We start from the raw sequence: 23,367 nt of genomic DNA on the forward strand, positions 1-23,367 counted from the left end.
ACCGCAGGACTTTTTTGACAGCCTAATATATGAAGATGGTTACCCTAATGCCAACGCTTGATGATTACGTAAACACCAAGCGAAACAATGGTATTTGTTATGCACAGAAAGTGGAAGAAATGATAGAAAGGAGAAAAAAAAAAGAAATAAACTTTTACTTGCCTCTGCGGTGTGGCGTATGTGATGAGTATATGTGATCTGTTGAATTGATCCTCAGTGTCTCGATCGTACACCACTTATTTGGTTGAGATTCAACACGCTTTCAAGCGCGCCGGATGAAAAAAAACACAATAGAATCGATGTGAAAAAAACACCTCTTTCGGATCGACTGAAGATTGCGTCCGATAAGCTTGCAAGTGAGCGAACGAATGATGTATGGACGACTTCCGATGTATGGACGACTTGTTGGAAATAACAAGGGCTATTGATATATATATATATATTTTTGGAAATTTAAAACAAATACGTTTTTGAGAAAAATGAATTTTAATTTTTAAAATAACTTTTTTGTCAGCGAATTTTTTTTTTCAAAAAATTTATGGTATTTTTTTGTAAAAATTTAAACAATTTCCTACATTTCATCCTTTGACATGAATTTTGCAGGTATCATAGTTTTTAAGTTATAATTTTTTGTAAAAAATTAAGAAAAAAAATTTGGCTTTTTCCAAAAAGTAGTCTAATTATTTTTCGAATAAGTATGCAAAGTTGCTTAAATGACCCATGTCTTTACACCCACAACGTTTCACTGCTATCTGAGATGGTGCTGCCAACGGCCAGTCGAGTTGGCATGAAATTCGTGTTGGTACAAAAATCTCAACTAAGAACTAATGGAAAAATGACACATGGAATCATTTGTAACAACGAAACACTAGAAGTATAATAATAATTCAGAAACTAGAGTTCTAAAGTAATCATCAGCCTGAATGTTTCGACGATGCTGAGTGAGAAACATTACGATAGAGACATTGGCATAAAGACTCAGTCGGGTGAAGATGCGGATAACATCTCAATTTAAGGGGGTATTCTAGTGTAGATACACGAATTTCGGACGTTTTTTTCGAGTTTTGTAAAAATAAAACAAAGAATATTTCCGCTATCCATTATATCATCATTTGTTCATCTATCTTTTCACAATAAAACGAAAATTGAACGAAGAAACAATATTCATAACTAGAATAGTTACGAGCTGATGAAGTGAGAGGGTTCAAAAAAAGTTGTACCATGGCTCCAGCCCTTCTGGTTATCTGAAACAAAAAAATCATCAATTAAGATGCCGCTATCGCATGAACCTCGGACAAGTCAAAAACATCTTATTTGACAAAATGGCGGCCGTTTGGAAAACAAAATGCGGTTTACAACGTTTTTTCTTACGTTTTCCGTTTTTTTAAATAGTAAAATTTGAAAAATATCATTTTTGAGAGCTTCATGTGATAGAGAAATTCTTGCAGATTGTATCCATATAAATTCGACACGAATCGGTTCAGTAAAACTTGAGATATCGTGAGCACCAATTTGAAATAAAATTAACTTTGAGAAACACGCGTTTGAAGTTCACTGTTGTGGCCGTACCAGTTTAGAAATCGCATCACTAAAATGGCTCTAACTCGGTAAATAATAAGGATTTTCGATATGTCCTTTCTAGGGTATATTCTTGAATGCCTAAACTACAAAAATGTGAAGGAAACAATTTTTGTTTTTTTTTTTTCAAATTTCTAGACTAGAACATTTTCTTAAGCTCACACTTTTAAACCATGGTTTGTGGGAATGCATTTTAATTTTTCGTAACCAAAAAGTTGTTGACTTGCTGCCTCATCCTAAATCATACCCATCAATTTCAACAACGTATTCTGATCGTTCGATTTCAAACAATTTTCAATCAATCGTCCACCGAATGGATACGGGAAGACAAACCTTTGATACGTTTCCATCCGAGCGGTAATGCAATTATTCGATATCAATTCCATAAGCCCCTGCTTCAACATCGCATCGAGTTGTCCTCGATACCGGGAGGTGCCTTGTTTTTCCACCACAACATCAACCGCTACCACAAATCGACTGATTGATGATTGACGACTGTGATTGCTCATTGCACATGCCTACACCTCATTGGATGTCCCGTAGCGTAACATGTAACATAGCAGGAATTGATGGTAGAAACGCCGGAAGCTGCAGCTAAAGATCCCCGGCATATCATGGCGATCACCACCAAATAGGCTTGGCGCAAATTGTGCCGTTGCGTTCTGTCAAGCCATTCAGCTGAAATTCATACGTCGGTATGGTGATACAAAGAGTTGACATTTTAGTGGTATTATCATTATTCTTCATTGGGGTTGTTCAGTAGCTGCTGTCATGTAATTGTTACGCAACGTTCGTTACTTCCACATCTAGGACACACAGGAATGTTGCTCGATTAAAAGGGTGAAGTGATACAGAACGCCTTCCATCTTTTTTGTGGGTTCTCTAGAAATGGAGATTTTGATTTTTAAATTTAAACCAAATGGTAAAAACTTGTTGAAAAGCAGTTTTTTCTGAATATTTTTTTCATATTTTTCAGTATTTTTTTAAATTTGGTTACAAAAAATGTACATATAGCCCCCATTTTCTATTTTTCAATCGCGATTAAACAATATCCACCTAATTTACCCGTCGTTCTTTTTTCGAACAGAACGAATTCGTTTATGTTGTTGAATGACAAATGTCGCCACATGCGCAGGTAACCTAAATTCGCCTAAAGTTATGCGCATTGTCGGCGAGCATTATTGAATACATTATTAAAATTCTTCAAATCACACATGTTCGGAGTGCAAAATGATAATCACGCATTTGTTATCAATCTTGATAAAACACCGGCTTAAAGCGCGTGTATATTTCCAATGAGCAAGTTTGCGACTGGACAGTGATGCGAGAAATTGTGATTCACCGCAACAAACAAGAGTGGATGAATTTTTATGTGTATCGCATGACGATTTGACGCGGACAAGACAACTTTATTCTACTAAGTTGTGAGCAGTGTCAAAAATTTATGGTCGACATGTACGCGAAGGTAAAGTTCGAACGACTGCGATTTCCTAGGACATAATAAACAGGAGCGGTGTGTGGAAGAATACATTCACTTGCGAGACGCTATCATAAGCAACACCGACACAGCCTTTGCTATTGCCAGACCAAAACGCAATGCACATGACATAACAGTACGTGTGGTCAAACACAAAATGAAATCGTTGTTGAGCTTTATTACAAGATTACACGTATTCGGTCTCACGCGTTTCACACGTATTCGATTGAATGTCAAACGCGAGGATTAACTCATATGGGGGACGGTAGTCCTAATCTGATCGGTGGCCCTGAACCGATCTCCCCCCGGATCTCGGGAATGGCACTACCTACCGTATTTTTAATTGTGTCAAATAAAAAAATGTCAAAACGCTGACAATTTGGTTGTAAGGGGACCTTTTTCCTGCTTGCTTCATTCTGGCGTATTGACGCCGTTTTGTATTTTCAATTCTCAAAAAAGGAAATCGTAGATTTTCGAACTGTACGGAAAATGAGTTTAATGTTCCTTTAGATGTCGAAAATTACAATTCTAGGCAATTTAGATTGATTATGGTCTGCTCTTCAAAACAAGCTATATAAATTGAATGTACCTGTTGTCTGTAGTACACGGCACGCCGTTACTTGGAAAAAGTCGGGGTGGCCTTGAACCGACCTCAAATAGATGATCCTACACCGACCATTGCTTCGTAATTATTTAAGACGTCCACTCAGGTGCTTATAATACGGCGGACCGCATTTGATTGTGTAATAATACGCCGTTGATAAACTCCTATCCACCGCCGGCGGTGTGAGCGTGTTAAAGCATGTATTTGCGGCTGTGTGTTTGTGTGTGCATATGCGCGTACCTGTGTGATTGTGTGTTGATCGCCGATCGTTGAGCGTTTTGCTTTGAGCATTGAGCGCAAATCGTTAGGAGTTAAGCATTGAGAATTAAATGTTAAGAGCTAAGCGTTGAGCGTTGAACGTTGAAAGTTAAGCGTTAAGCATTGAACGTTGAAATTTAAGCGTTGGGTGTTGTGCGTTAAGTGTTGAGCGTTGAGCGTTGATCGTTGAGCGTTAAGCGTTAAGTCTTAAGTGTTAAGCGTTCAGCGTTAGGCGTTAAGCGTAAAGCGTTAGGCGTTAAGCGTAAAGCGTAAACGTTAATTGTAAAACGGGAAGCGTTGAGCGTTGAGCGTTGAGGAATGAGTTGAAGCGCTAAGCGTTGAGCGTTAACCCTCTCCCGTACAACATCGAGTTTCACTCGTGGTGTACTTGCATAACATAGGGCACTAGAACGCTCAGCAGAGTAGTGAAATCACTTGATGTGTGACATATTAAATAATACGGGAAGGGGTTAAGCGTCGGTTCAGGATCCACCATTTTTGATAGAGTCGAAAAAGGGATTTCCAATTTGGCCTCTGCTTCCCCCTTTTTTAACACTCTCGAACGACATCGACTGGTAGAAAACATAGTTTAAGAGTCGTAGGGGAAGGCGGGGGAAAACGGCCACCCGGGGTAAGATGGCCACTCTCTAGATTATTGAAACAATCAACTATTGGACTATTATGACACATTATTTCAGTGTATTTTATTACACTCAATTATGTATACCCATTTTTGCGTGTGTATAAGCGAAACGTCACGATAAACAATAAAAACAAATTTTTCAGATGGCGACGAGCACCGACTTGTTATTTTGCTTGCAAGAAATTTAGTGTTTTAGTGGTGATTATGTACATGGCATGTGAAACCAATGTTATAATAGTAAACACACAGGTCTGTTAAGTGTGTTTACATAGAAAACGGTATGTTTTTAAAGCATTTCACAGTTTTGTTTGACTCATAGCGGGGGCAAGGTAGCCACTATTGTAAGAGATGACGAATTGATTGAAAACATCACACCACTTGAATTGTTAGTTGAATAACTCAAGGCGCATTCATGATAAATTTGATGTTTTTTTCAGATGCCAAATATGATAATTTTTTTATTATAATAACTTCGCAAAGGTTGCACATTGAGCACGTTATAGGTAGTTCAGGAAAAATAACGCCTCCCACTCTTGTCACGCTTCATCCAAAATACAACGATCTTGACATGTAGTACCAATTTGCCGGAAACAATCATCCTCTATACGACTAGATTCTCGAGTCATTTCATGTGGTCCTCTCACCTCTAGGGTGGCCAACTTTACCCGTCATGATTTTGGTAGCGCCTTTTGAAAACATGAAAATGAAACACAAATTTCTGCATTTCTCGAGAATTAATTAAGCAAACGAAACCAACTTTGGCATGTGAAGGTTTTAGGGTGCAATAAATGTTTTTACGGTGGTTAGATACTCCTCTTCCCTCTATTAGGGGGGGCTGCCATGTAAATGGAACACAAATTTTTGTATTACACGAGAACTAATCAAGTAAATGAAACGAAATTTGGCATGTGGAGGTTTTAGGGTGCAATAAATGATTCTATGGTGGTTAGATACTCCTCCTCCCTTTCTTAGGGGGCTGCCATACAAATGAAACACAAATTTCTGCATTACTCGAGAATTAATCAAGCAAACGAAACCAAGTTTGGCATGTGGAGGTTTTACGATGAAATAAATGTTTCTATGGTGGTTCGACACTCCTCCCCCCTCTCTTAGGGTGGCCTGTCATTCGAATGAAGCATAAATTTCCTCATAATTCAAGAACTAATCAAGTAAACGGAACTAAATTTGGCATGTGGAGCTTTTATGGGGAAGAAACATTTCTAAGGTGGTTCAACACTCCTCCCCCCCCTCTCTAAGGGGGGCGCCCATACAAATGAAATACAAATTTCTGCATAACTCGAGAACTAATCAAGCAAACGAAACCAAATTTGGCATGTGGAGGTTTCAGGATACAATAAATGTTTCTATAGTGGTTCGACACTCCTCCCCCTCTCTTAGGCTGTTATACTAATGAAAAACAAATTTCTGTATAACTCGGAAACTAATCAAGCAAATGGAGCCAAATTTGGAATGTGAAGATTTTAGGGGGTACGAAACGTTTCTATGGTGAAAAGATACTCCCCCCCCTCTCTAAGGGGAGAAGAGGGGAGGGCTCTGTCTTTATTCTATCATGTCTTATTTATCAAACATTTATTCCATGTAACGGAGAAACATGTTACAGGTCGGACTCGATTATCCGGCGTATTGATTTTATTTTCACTTCGGATAATCGAGTCAAAACAATTTTTTTCTTGTTTTTTCTTGCATGTATTTTTCGTTTTTTGAAAATAAAAGAGGAATTTGATTTCTTATTCATCCCATTAAAGTCAGAAAACACCTTTCTCACATGAAAAAAAAAATTATCCTGATTTTCTCAGGAGGTGATAGACGATTTGATGAAAAAAATCCTCCTACGCATATGTTCGAATTTCAACAATGACAGAGTTACAGAACTTTTTTTTTTGTTTCGGACTCTGTTGCATCATACTGGCTCTACATTAAAAAAGTACGCTACGGAAGATGATTTCATTTGATAGATGATAAAATTTAGTATAGGATATAGTAGTGGAACAACTAAATTACTGAATTTTGATAACATTTTGGAAGTGAAACACTTAAAAGTTAATGATTTTAATGTGTTATTATTAATTTTATCCTAAGAATTTATATTAAAATATATTGTTTCTATCAATTAAAATAAAGTTCTTCAACCGTTCCACAATTTGCTCTTCGACGCACAAATTCTATCTTTCTTAATTTGGCTGCAATATCGATTTAAACAATTCCTGGTGAAAATTAAAGCAAAATCTTCAAAAATCACGATTTTTACCCCACTGTACATGTAATAGCCACTTAAACTTCACCTTAACGTTGAAAGGTTACATTTCTTCATGAAATAAGTCATATTTGAAATATAAAAAATATATTTTTTTCCAAACTGAATATAATCGAGTCCAAAATTGTATATAATCGAATCACATGTAGTCGAGTCTGTATACAATCGAGTCCGATGGGGTCAATTTTCTGTTAATGTGGGACAACCCAAAAAACATTCAAACATACATAGAAGCAGGTCAAGCTGAACGAAACCATTCAAAAAGTAACTAGTTGTTTGAGGACTGCAGTCATCTTGAAATTTAATTTTTCATTATCCGCTATGTTCTACTAGTTGCTTTTGATACATTTTTGGGCATTTTTCATAAATACTGTGTTCTACTAGTCAAGCCCTTTCATTTGATACCCATATTGATGGGGTTCTGAGAAAATAGGTAATCCGCCATTTTGTAGTGGCCGCCATCTTAGATTTGCATTTTCATAAATAACTGTATTCTACTAGTCAAGCCCTTTCATTTGATCAATATGGGTAGATGGGGTTGTGAAAAAAATATATAAAAATAATAAAAAATAAATTTTGTGGTGGTGGCCATTTTGGATTTGAATTTTTCATGAATAACTGTATTCTACTAGTCAAGCCCTTTTATTAGATACCCATATTGATGGGGTTCTAAGAAAATATGTAATCCGCCATTTTGTAGTGGCCGCCATCTTAGATTTGCATTTTTCATAAACAACTGTATTTTATTGGTCAAGCCCTTTCATTTATAGATATCAAATGAAAGGGCTTGACTAGTAGAATACAGTTATTTATGAAAATGCTATTCAATATAGAATTATCATACAAATTATTCAAAATTTCCGAAAATCAAAATTAAAATACTGCGAATAAACGAGTCTAAATTTCCGGATAATCGAGTCCGACCTGTATTTGCAAGTGGTTGAAAAATCTTGAACGAGAATTGTGTCTGAAAATAATCTGATATTATAATAATGAATTTTGGTAGAAGTACTAGGAATTTTATAGTGAAAGGTTAATTCAACGGGGTCGATTAGAAAATCAATCAATAATCAGTTCTGCGATTGGACTCATGAACTTGCACGTAGTAAGAAAACGTGAATGTTTGAAGGTATTGATAACAAAAAAAATTTTTTTGGGCGAGACGAAGTTTGCCGGGTCAGCTAGTTATGAAATAACTTGTCGGGTCAGGGCCACCCTCCACTATATAGTGTAATTTCCTCCAAAATTCCAGATTAAAGGATAACCTTAAAATATGAAAATCTGATATCCTCTGTAGGTTTTGATTTTCTAACTGCGTGTGTGTATTTATAGGTTTGTGTGTTGATACCTTCATTTAACATGCGCTTACTTCAACTAGCGATTTCGGGGTTCGGATGGCCAAACCGCAAATCGAGTTTTCATCGACCGTTGTCAGTACTATCAAATATTTGTACTAATGGACTCGTTCTTCAATTTCTATACTATTTGATTTCGCTGGCAATAATTTTGTAGTCCTACGTTAACAATGCAGTCGTGTCTTGGACACTATTTTTATTTGATGTTTTTTTCTTCAAGAATGATGTCTTTAGGAGCGACCGAGATACTGAAAAATTACTTGGATATCCAATACGTTTAATAGGATATCCAATGCTTGAGTGTTGCTCTATACGGTGAGCAATCAACAGCACATGTTAATTCTGTGGCTGATAGTGACTTTGCAAATGTAATTGCTCTATGGATTGTTTGCGTCGCTCAGTGCAAGCATTTAGTTTACTTACATTACATCTGCACTGCATTATGAATAAAAAACAATATAAGAAACTGTGTAGTCTCACGTCTCTCCGATTGTGACTCTGAAGTTACGTCTTTTCAAATATTTTTTTCAATAGTTGGTTCGGTGAAACAGCGTTGAAATGAGAATTTTTGATTTTCCATAAATTTTTCAGACCGCACGGTGTTTTTCCAACACGGCCTTCAAAATCTAACAGAGTGACGAAATTGTCACTGATGATAAAATTACGGCAGTCACCCAGCTATCAACCAGCCGGTGGCGGTAGCGAGGATGTCCTAAATTTCTTTTTTCAAGGCCGAAGGTATTGTTTAAGTTTTCTAAATTGGTATTTTTCAAGGCTGGAGGAAAACGAACTTCAAAAGTTAAAACCCTCTATAATTCAACACTCTTTCTCACTGATGACAGAAGCAAGCTGCGGGAGCTTTCGTACCCAAGCGAAATAAAATAATTACCTATACATAAGTGTAGACCACAAGGTGTATTCCTAGCCCGGACTTCAAAATCAAGTATTGCAAAGAAACCATCACCGATTATACAAACAAGCTTCTGTCCAAACGAGAGAATATAATTTCGCATACATTTGTGCGGATCGCTAGTTGAGAATATAAGAGAGTTCGGGAAGGTTGAAGTCAGTGGCGGTAAGGCCGTTGCTGATATTGTTGATATTGTTGTTCGATATTTCAAAATGATACGCCAAACCAACAGGCATAGTTGACGTAGGATTACGTTACGAACAAACATCGATCGTTTCTCGGGCACAACCCTAGAACATTTTCAAGAACAAATCAAGACGCTGGCCAATAATAGTCCTCGGTCCACGACTCGTAAATTAGCAGAATCACAATTCTATAAAAACTACCATTCATGAACAATTAAATCGTTACGATGTATTGGTTCCACATGATTTGATCGTAAAAACTTTTAATGAATCGCATCACCATCTACCATTATGAACTTATGAACTGAAATACCACAAAAAAATTTAAGGGGTTGTATCTAGGACCGCATATTTTCAACGTAGAACTACGCAATTATATTATGCAATCCACTTGTTTACCACTTCGAATATTATTTTAGAATGCATTGAAATTTTTGTGATAGATTATGTTCTTCGTTACAAATAAATTTGATGAATGTCCTTTTACGTTTGATATGATGCCTAGGACTACCAAAGTATGTGAACGGAAGAATTGTCAAACGATCATTGTATTTTATATTTCCTTCTGAAATTATTGCACATCTCATGTTTACGTAGTTCTCGATCCGCGAAAGTTCATTCACCTCTAGTATCTGAGATGACGATTTTCTTAGGCTTCTCAGTTTAAAAGTACGTTTTAGGGAAACATATTCCGGTCTGAACAACGACAAGCGAGTTCAAAAGTACTCAACAACAAAAACAACAAAAACAACAACAACGACTTGCATGTATTTGCAAAGCGGATTCCTCCAGGTTAGGGAAACACAACTCGGTAGGAACAAAAATAACCCAGACTTGCAGGTATATTTGCAGAGCGGATTTCCACAGGTACATCGATTTTGAAGTCTGTGTTAGGGAAACCGTAAATTGGGCCAATCATAAATTGGCAGTTAGGGCGTTGAAATAACGCTTGACATTTTACAGTTATTCAATTGACGCGTAGAAATATTTCCTATCAATTGATGCAAACATCTTTCCGATCTGTTAAGAAATGTTCCAGTTATAAGCATTCGAAATACGGGTAGGGTTGGCACACAAATCAGCAGAACAAATGTATGGGAAAAAAGGAAGTTCTTCCAGTTTTAATTAATTTAAACCGTTTAGAGATTAGCGAATTGTTTTTTTTTTTTTTTTTTTTTTTTTTTTATCTTCGCTTATTTTTCGTCGGCCTATTTCCGCCACTTTAGTGCCAATCACCGACATCAGGGAGGCGACTCCACCTGTTCCTACCTATCAGACTCAACAACTCATGAGCCGGGCCAACTTCTTTTACTTCCGCTCCGAAGGAAGACGTAACCAGAGATTTTTCGCCTCAGAAAATCCCAACGACGCCAGCTGGGATTGAACCCAGGCCGATCGGATTGTGAGGCTGTTACGCTAACCATACAACCACTGGCGCCGTCTTAGCGAATTGTAATGTATAGCATATCAAACAAATCTTAGAGAATTTCCGATTCGATGGGTATGCAAATCATGAGATTTCGTTCACAGTGAAAATAGTTATTAACGTTAACTTTATTTCATAAAAACGTGACCTGTTTTCTGATTTGGCACCCTTCCTGAAAGACGTAGTTCTACGTCAGAAATCATGGCCAGAATCAACGCGTTAAAAGCCATTTCTCAAAATGGGCTAGATCATGTATTTAAATCGCCAATCAAACGGAGTGAAAACTGCATTGAAGCTGAAGGAAACCATTTTGTTATAAGAAGTTGTGTCAAAAGAACCTATAATTGGTTAAATTATATTGAAAAATGCTATTTTACCGATACGAAAAATTTAAAAATCGGAGATCTTTTCTGCCTGAAACTCTTCTTATCTTTCATTGAATAAGTTAGTATGAGCATCGGAACATTCAGCATCACTTTACCCTACAATCGCAAGCGCACAACCATACCCGCAAAATTGAATCTCTAATCGATTGCGGGCGAACGAACGCAGAAGTGGATGCTAGTATATTTTGATACGGTTCTCCTTCCTTGATCCGGTTGGCAACTGGCTGGCTTGATTACGAGTCGCCTCACCACGCCATAACAGAGGGGATATGATGAACGACAATTGTTTCGGACGTGATGTGCGGTGCGTGATCTTCCTGCTGCCTGCCGTAAACCTCATCATTTGCTGCTCCATTTGAACCAAACAACAGGTTCCAGTATTCCCTTTCTCCGTCGCAACGATACACGAGACCATTATTAATATGCATCCCCCTCGGTCAGTCTTCCGAAAAACACTTACACATGTCCACGCGATGTGAAAATTCCATGTTTTTGTTTGAATTCGAACATGATTCTAGCTAGTGTTGAGTGTCTATCCCCAACACGAACAATGATACACAAACACAGACATGTGAACACAAACACGATGTTTATAAAACACGAATGTTTATAATTCAAGAACATCATGTACAAACATATCACCCGATGTCGCAGTATTCATTGCTTTCGTTTCGTTTCTTTTCATACACGGAAAGAAATTATTCATCCCAAAACATTTCTTCGTAGAATACTTTTTCACAGAAACGAACTTGAAATTTAGTTCGCATTTCAAAAATTGCATGAACTAAGAGGCTATAAGTTCATGCACTAAAATATATATTTTTATTAAGGCTCATATGGCGACATTTATTTTGTTCAGAACAGATAAAGAGGTTTATTTTATTTGCCCAATATTTTAAACGAATCAACCATTGTCATGATAGGAAAGCATTTTTTTTCCATGTCAACATACCAACACACCACGCGTTGAATGGTGGTGGTGTGGTGTCCGATTCGCTTCTTCTACTCTACGCACTGCCGGTGCTTGGGGTGAAAATGCAAGAGAAACTGTACACCATGTTCGAACATCATGTGAAACATTGGGATTAAACATCGTATGTCCGAACATACCACGAATACAAACATGTCACATTTTCTCACATAGGTACGAAAAAATCATGTTTGTACTCAAACACAAAACTGTGAACAGCAGCGTGGACATATTTATTCCGGACGCAGTGTTTTTGTGAAACATGGAAGACTGCCGTCGGTCAATATTTTAACAGCTTCCAAGGAAAATTAAAATGCACAGCACGAGCCATCCCGTGAATTTTATTTTTATCCTCTGAAATTTGAAATAGCATTTTTAACTACCAGTTTATTGATATTTTCTTTGAAGTAAAAAAAAGCAATCCAATCAAATTTTCCTTAAATATATTTCCTGCAATCATATCGTGACATGATTAATCACCGTCGAGACGGTCCTAATGTATTTCCTTCAGTGAACCGGTGGGACTTGAATCTCATGATAAAACTTTACGTAATCGTGGTTTACGTGAGAGATGGTTCGTTTTCTAGATTTGGGGAAGGGGAGAATATATTCATCATAGTGGTAAAAAAAGAGTGCGGTCCTTTTGAAACCTGCAAATTGAGCTTGTTTACCGTCGACTGCTCGTTTTACTTTATTTGTATGCTTTATCGTCTAGACCAGAGATACTCAAACTATTTTGGGCAAGAGACGCCTTTTCCAGAATGAAATGACACAGAATATCAAGTGTGATTAATGATGATTAATACAAATTACAACAATAATACTTTCTACTAAAATATTAGTCGTTAGTTGGTTCACGTAACACAACTTCTACAGTAACTTAACAGTTTCAAATAAGAACTTGTGTTAATTAATATGGGTCGATTTTTAGATCGGGTCGACCATCATAATAAGTTTTTGTTTATGTCGATTACTGGGAAACCAACATCGATATCGATATCGGCTACTTTGAGCACCCGATGTTGCTCAAAGTAGCCTTTGAGTTGTCTTGAGAGGAGGAGGGGAGGGTGCTGTAAAAACTCGAGAACTAATCAAAGAAATGGAATTAAATTTAGCATATAGAGGTTTTAGGGATCGACAAACGTTTCTATGGTGGTTCGACACTCCTCCCTCCTCTCCAAGGGGTGGCTACCGTTCAAATGAAACACAAATTTCAGCATAACTCGAAAACTAATCAATCAAATGGAGCCAAATTTGACATGTGAAGGTTTTTGAATATGAGAAATGTTTCTATGATGGCATGACACCTCTCCCTTCTCTGAAATGGAGAGGGGGTCCCGTAAAAATAATACACACATTTCAACCAAACATGACAATTGTTTTTTTTTTAATTTGATATTTGATAAAACGCACTCCTATATATTCTTTTATCTATATAAATAAAAATGGATCACCAAATGTGTTGATAAGAGCGAAACTCGAGAAAGGAATTGTCCGATTTAGGGCTGTCGTTATTCTATCATATTTTCTGTATCGAACATTTAATCCATGTAACGGATAAACATGTTATTTGCAAGTGATGGAAAAGTCTTGAATGAGATTTTGAACGTGAATGTGATAACGAAAAATAAATTTTGGTCGGGACGAAGTTTGCCGGGTCAGCTAGTTGCTCATATTTTGTTCCGCAATAAGTGAACCATGATAAACTCGCGTTCTATTAAGTCTTACTCTAGCCACATCTGAATAACAGAAAATATAAAAATAAACTTCATACACTATACAGTACCAAGATATAATGCCACATTTAAATGATGTAGTTGTGCACTGAAGGGAAAGTTATATAACCCATATAAAGCGATTCCACGATTTCTTTTCGTTTTCGCCCAATCCATCTATATTTGTTTGTTTTCGAAAAATAAAAATTATAGTAGGTTGTGTACAAGACACGACCACATTGTTGCCTACGCTGTTATTTTTATCAAGTCACTAATCACTTCGGATATTTTTTTAAAATGCTGCGAAATTTTAGGAATAACTATTTAGTAGCATGGTTTGGTAGCCCTGAAATGGTTTCTCATTGTAAAATCAGTTGACGATAATTGATTGATGATTCAAGATTAGCACAAATGCCATCCTTGTTAAAGGCAGTTTTGCGATTGGCACGCGAACCCAAATAACTCGCAACATTCCAGCACGACAGTCACTATGGCTTGATATTCCTCAAATAATTATGTGGCGCACAACCTTAATGCCTGCTTCGCCATAGCGTCAGTTCGATGCATTGATGCAATGTCAAAGGCAGTAACTGAATATACAGCCATTCCATGCAAAACCGAGTTATTCTCAGATTTCCGTAAAAAGCGGTAGTTTAGTTCCTTATCGCAAAATATTAGATCCGTATTTTTCTTTTATTTTTATTAGGGTGCTCATTTCCATTTTAGGGTGGTCCAAAAAAAACCGATTTTTCCTCTTTTTGCCGAAAATCACCTTTTTTCAAACATTCATATCTTTTGAACTACTGGACCGATTCCGATGATCAACATATTAAATTGAAGCCAATTATCTAGTCTTATCTGAAAAAAAATTAAACTTGCGAGTCAGGGGATTATAAATTTCCGCTGGCTTTTTAAAAACAACAGTACTTGGTTTAAAGGATTTATTACGCTTACTTCACTGCTTACAACTTCGAGAAAGAGAGTGAGCTTCGTGTGCTCGACCCTTTTATAGATGTAATTTGCTTACTCAGCTAAACCTGATATAGAGTGGCGTGATGCGCCACGCTTTTCCTACTAATTTCTGATTGGGCTATTCCCTTATCAGTGTTTCCCTAACGGCGAAACAATTGGATTTTGTTTTCGTTGTTATTGATTACATTAGTTTTTCATAGTTTACATGGCCTCGTGACCAAGGGCGCTATTATTTTTTATATTTTTTCTTGAAAACTGAGTTTTTTTTACATAACATCAAAAAATCAGAGAGGCGTTATTTTTTGCTCTTGACTTCCAAAATACATTTTTTTCGCGAGTGTTTTTATATATTATATATTTTTAAAAGAATAATAGTTCTTTGTCTTTAATTTGATATGTTGGTCATTGGAATCGGTCCAGTACTTCAAAAGTTATGAAAAAAAGTCATTTTTGGAAAAAAGGGGGAAAAAGTTCATTTTTCGGACCAACCTAAAATGGAAATGGTTACCCTAATTAAAATAGAACAGAAAAATACGGGTCTAATGTTTTGTGGTAAAGAACAAAATTACAATTTTTCACGAAAATCTGAGAACCAGTGTATCGATTTGGCAAGGAATGGCTGTATAAACACACTTATCTCCGCTTTGCGGTCTCAATTAGCTTGACTTTCATCCTTGGTGAAGATAGTTTTACTACTGTCATTCGAAACCAAATCATACAAGAAATTCCTGTACAATTATTTTATTGGTGAGCCGATGATAGCCTAGTTTGATGATTCTCCACACAATTATGTAGTTCAGAACCTTAATGGAATAGCGTCAATTTGATGTAATGATTGAAATGCCAGAGAAATCAGCGAGTAAGTAATTTGGTCGCGTCCACAGCTAATCTGAAACGAAGACATGTGATGACGCAAAACAAGGAAGAACAAGCGATATTCATTGCTTCGTATTTAGAAATAAAAGCTGCCTCAGCGAGATCCAATATCTATGCTTTAGGCTAATATTCCCCTTCGTTCTTAATCTTCTTTTTTTCTTTGTTTACGGAGACTTTAAATCATTCCCCTTCGTTGCTCACCGATAAGTTGCTCACAAGCTCACAAATGAGCAGAACAAATTATGGGAAAATGGAAATGCTTCTAGTTCTTATCAATATAAACCGTTTATACATCGGGGAATTGTAATATAGGGTTGGGGAAAAAAATTGTCGTATTTCTGATCGAAATTTGACGCTTTATTAAACATACTTAAAATTATCCAATTTAAGTCAAATATGCGCCGTTTTGTTCGCAAACTTGTTGTCATTTAGAAGGCAACTTCATTATCCTCCCCTTACAAAACCCCCCCTCCTTATTTGCAAAAAAACTCAGACAGCCAGTTTTCGCAAGCCTCTTTTGAGGCCAACTTAGTATCACCAAGAGCGTTTTGTATGGACCGGAAGAGATGATAATCACTTGGAGCCAGGTCCGGACTATACGGTGGGTGCAATAGGACATCCCATCCGAGCTACCGTAGCTTCTACTTCAAACGGTCAAGCTGCTCACAGTAGGGAACCGAGTTGAGGGTCTGGCCATAGTTGAGCAGCTCATAAAGGATGATTCCCTTCCAATCCCACCAAACACACAGCCACCAAAACCTTCCTGGCCGTCAATCCGGGCTTGGCGATGGTTTTGGCCGGCTCACCGCGCTTCAACCACGATTTTTTTCGCTTTAGGTTGTCGTCCGTGATCCACTTTTCATCACCAGTCACCATCTTCTTCAAAAATGGGTCGAGTTCGTTCCGTTTCAGCAGTGCAACGTAGGCGTTGATTCGGTCTAAAAGATTTTTTTGCGTCAACTCGTGTGGCACCCATACATCCAGCTTTTTTTGGAATCCAATCTTCTGCAAATGATTCCAAACGGTTTTATGGTCTATACCCAGTTCCTGGCCAATCGAGCGAGTGCTCACATGCCGGTCTACTTGGATGATTTCAACGATTTTATCGGTTTCCACGACTATTGGCCTACCAGTACGGGGTGGATCTTCGACAGCCACTACACCAGAACGAAATCGATCAAATCAACGCTGTGCTGTGCGAATCGTTACAGTATCGGGTCCATGAACTTCACGATTTTTTTCGGCCGCCTTCGTTGCTGTTTTCCCTCGTAGGTAGTAAAAACGTAAAATATGGCGAATTTCTTGCTTGGTGGACTCCATCTTTGACGCACTATAACTTGAGACTGAAAAGGACAATCACAACACTGTCAAAACGACACTTGTAGCACAGATTGTCGTCTTTAAATAGCCGTATAGTATGACTTTATGCGATAAGTAAAACACAAGATATGTTTAAGTGTTGCCATATATCGATAATATACGACATTTCTTTTTCCCCAACATAACAAACAAATCTTTGGGAATTTCAGATTCGTTTGGTATGTAAATCGCCAAAATCCGTTCGCGGCAAAATAGTCATTAACGTTAACTTTATTTCATAAAAACGTGACCTGTTTTCTGATTTGGTACCTTCAATGAAAGACGTTGTTCTACGTCTAAAAGAAACGACTGTTTCGTTGGTTTTGCCGAATATATTAATTTTTAAAAATTCGAAGCTTTTGGGAATCACGACTAAGTACTACTAATAAAAATGACGCAAGTAATATTTATGTTGAAATGGTGAAAGTTCCATTAGGAACGTTAGTGTTGTCTAAGAACTTTTGGTTTGATTGACTTTGATCTCTCAGCAACAAATTAAAGTAAGAAACTGAAGGCCAATTTAAAAATTGCCAGTTCAACATTCAGCCTCAGTATTAACATGTACTGTTCATTGGTCGTTGCATGGAGCGACACTGACACTTAATTTTTGGAATATCCAAGTAGTTTTTCAGTATCTCGAAAATAACATCTCCCGCATTCTCAAAAACACCATATCCCAAAGAAATAATCCATTAATTATAATATGCAGCATTTTTAGCAGAACAGTAACAGAAACTCAAACCGCGTCGCTTGTGTGGTGGCGGCGACGGTGACAACAACCACTGCGGAGTAAATTATTTTCACCTTCAGTTTTCCGTCAAAGACAGCTCTCACGGTTGGAAAAAAACCTTCTTCATATCTGGCTTAGAATATATTAAGAACCAGAACAGAAGGTCCAAAGCCTCTAAGGAGGATGGTTGTAATAGTTGTTATCCATGGTTATTGTGCAAAAAAAATATAAACACCTTATCACATTTACAAAAATGTACAATTAGAGGATCAAAAGTCCAATTTTTGGCTAACTAGATGTCCAATTGGAGGCGAATCCATGTACAAACCTGTCTGTATTGTGGTGGGTTTCCTATTTATTTCGGAATAGAGGATACTATGAATTAGTCAACTCCGACTCTATTCATCAAAAGTAGGCCTTTTATCATCGATCTAATTTTAAACACTATTACTACGTGTTATTGAATATGAATCAATATGTTTCGTTTCATCCCGGATCTAATTACTGATCGTTCGTTATTAATGCTCTGGTGAGCACAATTTGATGGTTGTCGATTAATCACTTGCTGCTCTCGTGAAATATCTATTTATATATGTTGATTGATTCATAGAGTAATGGATGGAATATCTAACGCCATTTAATTTGATACGCGTTACCATAAACACACTTTGAGGGAATAATTCACTATTTTTACACTTTTGGGATTGTGCTTTCCACAAGCATATCTTATGCAGTATCTTTATGATTTGCTCAAGATGCACTGTTGCTCACACTTATTTCAGTTACCTGAACCGTCTTTATATTCATGCGTATTGAATAGCATGACATAGCTATGCTAGCACCTGAGGCAACATATTGTCGTGTAGAATTAATATTTCAAAATTAATCTGTTGTCCTCATTGTTCAACGTAAAGCAGTAGTAAACAATGACGGAACGATAATGTACGAGCAGAGTCAGCAAATGACGGGCAGACAAGCCGAAATTCGAACAAAGCCAATCCTGTCATCCGGGAGGTTGCAACATTATGAACTAATGGAGAGATTAAGATTCATTGTTCATTATGAAATGGAAGAGGCTCGTAGTCATCTTTTCCCGACCGACCTTTTACAGAATTAATTCATCTATGAAAATATTGCACATAAGTTACAATTCGATCCTTGCATCCGTACATATTTTCCGGAGAGCACGTATTTCTTCACGAGGCTTAGGCAATGAGTAATCGATGGGCTGCTAGGAGGAAGCATGTCTGTAAAATGGAATATCCTTTGCTTTACGTGTCCTCCGTATATACAATGACAGGCATAAAAAAGCCCACCTTGGATGTTTGGATTTTTTGACGTAGAACTACGTCTTTCAGGAGAGTGCGAAATCAGAATACAGGTCACGTTTTTATGAAATAAAGTTAACGTTAATAACTATTTTCACTGTGAACGAATTCTCATGATTTGCATACCAATCGAATCGTAAATTCTCTAAGATTTGTTTGATATGCTATACATTACAATTCGCTAATCTCTAAACGGTTTAAATTCATGAAAACTGGAAGAACCTTCTTTTGTTACAATCATTTGTTCTGCCGATTTGTGTGCTAACCCTACCTGTATTTCGAATGCTAATAACTCGAACATTTCTTAACAGATCGGAAAGGTGTTTGCATCAATTGATAGGGAATATTTCTCACGTCTATCACAATTAATAAAATGTTATTTTTCATGAGATAAACAATTGAATAGCTGTAAAATGTCAAGCGTTATCTAAACGCCCTAACTGCCAAGTTTTGATTCACCCGATTTACGGTTTCCCCAACACAGACTTCAAAATCGATGTACCTGTGGAAATCCGTTTTGCAAATATACATGCAAGTCGGGAGAATTTTTGTTTCCACCGAGCTGTTGCATAATGTAATTGCGTAGTTCTACGTCGAAAATATGCGGTCGTGTCCTAGATACAACCCCTTACAATTTTTTCAATTTTTGGACTATTTTATTGAAAACAACTACTGTAATTTTAAAGAATTGTTTTTTAACTATTACTATTTCAATCGATCAGCAAATTTTGCCATTTTTGCTAGATTTTTTTTACTCCCTTACATGACTTCTTCAATGTGTGGAAGTATGCGTTGTCCAAAATAAAAGCCATCATATTTAAAAAAAATACATAAAAAACTAACTGTTAACTAGGGAATCCATGTTTCCCTAGTTATTGGATTTTGTCGATGTTTGGTCTGGATCCACCTCTCTGGAGCCAGCAATGTCAACCAGGGAACTTATTTCCTCGGATTTTTGTTACTTTTCGGAATCTTGCGTCAAGAGAGCCCTCATGGGCTAAGCTCCTAGACTTCAGCAAATCCCGACTAGGGCGGCTACTGATGGTTAAATTAATTTTGAGAAAATACGTTCCGCTTAAAATTAAAAGGGAGAGAAAAGATCTTCCTTTTCAACTCAGATAACCGAAACCTTATCGGTTATCTGCATGCCTATTTGCTACATAAAATCCATGGACCATGTTCCATTCATCGCTCTCGCAAAAGGGGCTCCATTTGGTGAAGATTTTATGACCTAACTGCGCTATCTCTGGCGCGCTTATCTCGAGAGCCTTATAGAACAACTGAAGAAAAAGAAACGTAACATGTGGTTTCCTCCTGCTGGCATTATTCGTTTTTTTTCGAATGCGCGTTGCGCTCCAAATTTGATATTATTTTAATTTAATTTTAGCCCTGCTTTCTAAGCTGAGTCCGTTACATAAACCAAACATTTTATTTCAATAGCACGCAAAATAAAAATAGAAAAGAAATATACAAGCCTGAGTTCGAGAAACAAAAAATCACACAATAAAAGCAAAAAAGTTAAAAGCATCAACATTTAGTGTGGCCTCCTGAAGCTTCAATGACCTGTTGAAGACGTTTGGGTATACTATAGACCAAGTTCTGGAGGTGCCGAGGATCAATTACGTTCAACGGCTTCTGGAGAGCCGTGAAATAAGTGTCCTTATTAGTGACATCATCTTTAACCACTTTATTGTCAAGAATGGCCCACAGGTTCTCAATCGAGTTGAGATCAGGACTTTGTGGCGGCCATCCTAGGGGTTTTTTTTTGCGTGAACGTAAATAGGCTTTGGTCTTCCTAGCCGTATGCTTCAGATCGTTGTCCTGTTGGAAAACGAAGCTGTTTTGCAGGCCAGTTTTTCGAAGTGGTTTCCTTCAGGATGTCCGTTCCGGAGGGTTTAACAGACTTGCGGTCATTCGCTGTTACTCCACAGATGATTGAGAAAGGTGTAAAAAAGTTCAAACGTTCACCAGTTCCTGGCCCAGATGGCATTCCTGCAATAGTTTTTTTTGCTGCTGTGCTACAGCTTCGGCTTCACCACTCTCCCGTATCTACACAGCTTCGCAGGATCAAGGGATTTTTCCTGACGTGTTGAAGGCCTCCTTTATGTTTCCAAACTCCAAAAAGTTTTCATCGTTTTGTATCGACCGCCTAGAGGAACGTGATCAGGTAGATGCTAACTACACCGACATAAAAGTCGTTTTCAATCGAATTGACAACCGGATTCTAATGAGGAAACTTTCGCATCTTTGTGCCTCTAAAGGATTCATCAACGGGTTGAGGTCATACCTTTCTGGAAGAACGCTCCGTGGCAAACTTCAGTCTTACACCTCATCTCCGTTTGCTGTTTCTTCTGGAGTTTCGCAAAGCAGTAATCTAGGACCGCTGCTGTTCGCGATCTTTTATAACGATGAATCGCTTATTCTAGCATCCGGCTGTGTATCGATCTACGCAGTCGACTTGAACCTATTAATAACCATCAAAACTCTTGAGGATTGCCATCGGTTGCAGAGCTTGCTTGAGCAGTTTGTGTGTTGGTGCCGCCTGCATAAACTTACCATCAGCATCACTAAATGTGTGATTATGAGCTTCTATCGGAAAAGACAGCCAATTATATTCGACTACACGATCGATGATTATTTCTTGGAGAGAGTTAGTCAGGTCAACGACTTGGGCGTAGCGCTCGACCCTAAACTCACTTTCGACGCACACCATTCTGCGCTGATAACTAAAGCCAATCGTCAGCATGGGCTCATTTCAAAAATTTCTAGGGACCTCACTGATCCCTACTGCCTGAAGTCGCTTTACTGCTCTCTTGTTCGGCCAATTCTTGAAGCTACATCTGTAGTATGGAACCCTTACCAGCTCATGTGGAGCAATAGGATTGAACGAATTCAGAAATGCTTCATCCGTAGAGCGCTCAAGCATCTGCCTTGGCGTGATCCGCCGAACCTACCGCCATATACAGCTAGATGTAGATTGCTGAATCTGGATACGTTTGAGCGACGTAGACGTATACACCAAGCCACTTTCGTTGCAAAACTAATTTGTGGTGAAATTGATGCACCTAACTTGCTCCAGAGGGTGAACTTTCGCGCTCCCAGTCGCATCGTACGATCCTCGTATTTGCTGCAACCGCTCCCGCATCGTTTGGTCATCATGAGCCGATTAGTGGAATGATAAGGACTTTTTCGTTAGTAGAGGAATTTTTCGATTTTGAAGAAACGTCACTATGCTTCAGAAACAGGATAGAAATTCAGACGTGCTTAATGTATGTTTTAATGCGTGTATGTGTTTTTTTTGACTATTTATAATTATCTTACTTCGTTAAGACGATGCTGTCAGATGAACTTTAACTTAAAAAAAATAAACAAATAAACAAATATCAAATTTCAAATTTGTAGCGCAACACGCATTTGAAAAACAAAATAATGCTAGCAGAAGGAAACCACATGTTTCTTTTCCTTTTCTTCAATAGTTCGCATTAGACGAAGGAATAGAAGTAAATTTTTGTTACCGACAATTAGCTAGATGTTTCCCACTTGAACCTTTTTCGCGGGAATCATGTTTTGATAAGACCCAAAGCGAGAGCGCTGTATGGGCCACCCGAGAGATGATAAAATTGTATGTTTAGGTCTCGCCCTTTATTGTACATGCAATGAGTGTGAATGGTAGAGAATGAATAGAGTAAAGAAACAAAAATGTTTATTTAGAATCCTATGGGGGTGGCGTAGTGGAGGCTAAGAACAGGAAAATATAGATAGGGATTCCTTTGCTAACAATCAGCAAATAGTTAGGTCGTAAAATCTTCATCAAATTGAACCTCTTTAGCGATAACGAAGAATGGAAGCCATGGGATGAATTTTATGTTACAAATAGGCAGGCAGATAACTGATACGGTCTCGGTTATCTGAGTAGAAAAGGGAGATCTCTTCTTTCTCTTTGAATTTTAATCTAGAGTAAGAATTCGTGTATATATAGTCCGGATTCTTACTCAATAAGTTAGTCCAAATCCTCAGTTCATTTTAGCAAACGACCGAATAACGTCAAAGTTGATTTTCGTACGCACAATAATTACTCCTGTTATTTTCCGCACCGAGTCCATCCGATTCCTGTCATCCGCAAGGCAACACCAGAACTCCTAACAGTGAAACAGTTCGAAAACACTGGCAAGGATAACAGAGCAAACCCCAATCCGAAAAGCAGACCACCATTCTGAAGTCGTCGGATTTTGAAGGGTTAGTGGCTACCCTGGTCGGGATTTACTGAAGTCTAGGGGCCAAGCCCATGAGAGAGTTTCTAAAAGTTACAAAAATCCAGGG

At 37.7% G+C, this 23,367-nt stretch overlaps 1 protein-coding gene across 5 annotated transcripts in view; it reads left to right on the forward strand.

Moving 5' to 3' along the window:
* LOC129767870 (protein furry) overlaps positions 1-23,367 on the forward strand; it is a 248,238-nt gene that overhangs the window by 89,615 nt on the left and 135,256 nt on the right. The window lies entirely within an intron of this gene.

The sequence above is a fragment of the Toxorhynchites rutilus genome, chromosome 2 (genome assembly GCF_029784135.1).
Source record: "Toxorhynchites rutilus septentrionalis strain SRP chromosome 2, ASM2978413v1, whole genome shotgun sequence".
Classification (NCBI taxonomy): Eukaryota; Metazoa; Arthropoda; class Insecta; order Diptera; family Culicidae; genus Toxorhynchites; species Toxorhynchites rutilus.